This window comes from Quercus suber, unplaced genomic scaffold, assembly GCF_002906115.3.
Source record: "Quercus suber isolate HL8 unplaced genomic scaffold, Cork oak 2.0 scaffold_59, whole genome shotgun sequence".
Classification (NCBI taxonomy): Eukaryota; Viridiplantae; Streptophyta; class Magnoliopsida; order Fagales; family Fagaceae; genus Quercus; species Quercus suber.
Window position 1 is genome coordinate 46,278 of NW_027069524.1, and position 3,199 is coordinate 49,476.

The 3,199-nt window shown below is 29.6% G+C and overlaps 1 long non-coding RNA gene across 1 annotated transcript; it reads left to right on the forward strand.

Annotated features, from left to right (window-relative positions):
* The first annotated feature begins 396 nt into the window (after positions 1 to 396).
* LOC136067133 (uncharacterized) lies at positions 397 to 2,887 on the forward strand. The gene is made up of 3 exons (XR_010628653.1): positions 397 to 471; positions 580 to 651; positions 2,594 to 2,887. It is a non-coding gene; the product is annotated as an uncharacterized LOC136067133 (long non-coding RNA).
* Positions 2,888 to 3,199: the final 312 nt, after the last annotated feature.

Sequence of the window (3,199 nt, forward strand, 5' to 3'; positions counted from 1 at the left end):
TCATTTTTTAGGTTTTGGGGGTATTTTGGTTTATTTTTTAATGATTAGGGGTATTTTGGTCATTTTCAAGCATCAAGGCTATTTCGGTAAGTTTTTAGGTTTCGGAGGTATTTTGGTTATTTTTTAGGTTTAGAGTAGGCGGGTTCTAAATTTTTTAGGTGTCTTTTTTTTTTGTATTATTTTTTATTGGATAAATTTCTATACAGTATTTTTGGTACTCTTACTTAAGTTTCTCTCTTAAAATTCTTCCATGTGACTACTTAAATTTAAAAATACACTTTCATCATTAAAAAAAAAAAAATACATGATAAAATCTTAAGAGAGTGATCTAAAGAAAAGCATCTAAGTAACAACATCTAAATATTATAGTTAAGTCTTTCTCTTTTTTATTTGTGTAAAAAAAACATTGTTACTCTCTCTTTCTCCTCCCATAGACAGACCCACGCCTCTCAGCCTCTCCCAAAAAGATTGGTAAGCTCTCTCTCTCATCGATCCTCTCTCTCTCTCTCATCACTCTTCTCTCTACCTCTCTCTCATGTTAAACTTGGTGACTTTGTGGATTATTTTTTCTTCTTTCAGGATTAGCAGGATATTGATTTTGGGATTAGAGAAGGTGTTGATTTTAGGACATAGCTTTTGGGATTGGAGAAGGTAATCGAGTCTTTCCCTATTTATTTTTTGAGATATGGAACAACAATCCCTATTGATTTTATATATATCATTATGGATTTTGGACATTGCTTTTATAATTTTTTCCCCCTTCTTGTGTGTGCATGAATGTGTCTATTAAATAAATGCAATTTTGTGACTTGATATGTTAGATTTTTAAGTTTAATTTTTGTGGGTTTTGTTAGTTTTTGTTTGGTGCTGAATTAGTTTGTGGGTTTTTCTGGGACCTTAAAGGTTAAATCTTTATTTATTTTTTTAGGCTAATTTCTGTGTACCTGAAATGTTTGTTTTATGGGTTTCTATGTTTTTGTGTGCTTACTTCACTTGTCAGTAACATTGGTTTACTTGTTAATATCATTTTCAAAATCAAACTCAACAATTTATTTTGATACAATTAATATCAAAATCATATAACCTTTTACATGACATTGAAAAACAATGTATGTACAATATTCATATACATATTTATCAACAAAAAATAAAATATCCATATGCATACAAAAATAATAAAGAGAAATGAACAAAATGTGTCAGCTGCATTCTAAACCATCAAAAGAACATTTGTGTGTAGCCTTCTTTATTTCACACCCTCTATGCACATTTTTATACGCTTTTTAGTTTATTTTTTCCCCCTTTTCTTTTGATTTCTAATAGTTTCTATTGGCATATAGGTTCAAATTAAAAGAAAGTGCTCTTAAAAAAAAAAAAAAAACTCACATACGTGAATAACATGAAACTAATAGAAAATGCTCAATGTAGTGAGCATATTTTATAAAAGCCTTTTAAAGATTCAATAACTTGGGCACCTAGCATGCAGATGAAGAATTTAAATAGAAACTTTGTGTTAATCTTGTGAGACACTTTGAAACAACATCATTCTAAATAGAAAGGAAACTAAAAAAAAAAAAATGAAAAACTTTTCTAGATAGCCATTAACAGAAGCCAAAATGAAGAAATATAAATAAAGGGAACCAAAAGAAAGTCTCATTTGTCATATTAGATGCAAAATTATTGAATTCAAAAAAGAAAAAAGAAAGAAAGAAAAAGAAAAAAAAAAAAGAACAGTTTGACATTAAAGAAGAGAAATAAATACCAAGCAAATAGAAATTGCCATGTGGCTGTATTTTTGTGTTAATGGTGGTGGCTGTGTTTTTTGTTTAATGGTGGTGGTGAGTTTTTTGTTTATGATAGTGGCTAGGTTTTTGTGTTAATAGTGGTGGTTGTGCTTTTTGTTTAATGGTGGTGGTTGGGTTTTTTATTTATGGTAGTGGCTGGGTTTTTGTGTTAATTGTAGTAGCTATGTTTTTTTTATTTAATAGTAGTGGTGGGTTTTTTGTTTATGGTGGTAGCTAATTTTTTTTTTTATTATGATGGCTAGGTTTTTTGTTTATAGTAGTGGTTGGGTTTTTGAGTTAATGGTGATGGCTGTGTTTTTGTTTAATAGTGGTGGTGGGTTTTTTGTTTATGGCGGTGGCTGTGGCTGTGGTTTTTTTTTTAATGGTGGTAGCTAGTTTTTTTTTTTTTTTTTTAAATAGTGTTGGCTAGATTTTTTATTCGTTGTGGTGGTTGGATTTGTGTTTATGATGGTGGCTGGGTTTTTGTTTTGAATTTCAATTTATTTGTTTTGTTTTTAAATTGGGATTTTTCTGCATTCTTTATAATTCTTCCATGGTTTGCAATGTGGGCGTTTGGCTTTTATTTGATGAGAATGTTGTGGGTCTTATTTCTTTGATAGCTTTGGCTTCATATGATGTTGCACTATGATTATTTTGTCTAGTTTGTTATTGGGTATTTTGTGGACTTTTTCTGCATTGTCTTACTAATAATAATCTTTTTTTTTTTTTTTTTTTGTAGTACATCTTATCAGGGATATAGGTTTGCAGTCTAGTTTGTTATTGATGTATTTTCCTTTAAACTTGTGCAGATATGGGATTGGTGGTAAAAAGATAGCTTTTGTTGGACTACTTGAACTCAAATAATTTTCTGTAAAGTTTGGAAGCTAAGACATCATTTGTATATAAATGGTTGTAATTACTTTGTGAACATCTTTATTGCATTTTTAGATTGTACGGATGTTTGTTTTTATGGATTTGGTTAGAAATGAATGGATGTTTGTTTTTATGGATTTGGTTAGAAATGAATAGTTTAATGTAATGGCAAGTAAATGTAAAGAATATTAATAAAAATAAAATAAAATTGGTGAGATCATTTTCGTTGCCATATCTGACTAAAGCAGAAATTGATGACGAAATAATTCGTCACCTAATCTATTGAAATTGGGAAAAATATATATTTCGTGACGAAGTATTCCATCACTGAAAATAAGGTTTAGTGACGAAAATATTAGGTGACGAAAAACTTTTGTCACCCATCATTTTTTATTGGTGACAAAAAAAATTCGTCACCTATCGTTTTTTTATTGGTGTGAAACATTTTCATCACCAATACATTATGTGACGGAGCTTAGGTGATGAATGCTGTTTCATCACCATTTCGTCACCATATGTATTCAGTGACTAAATAAGGACAT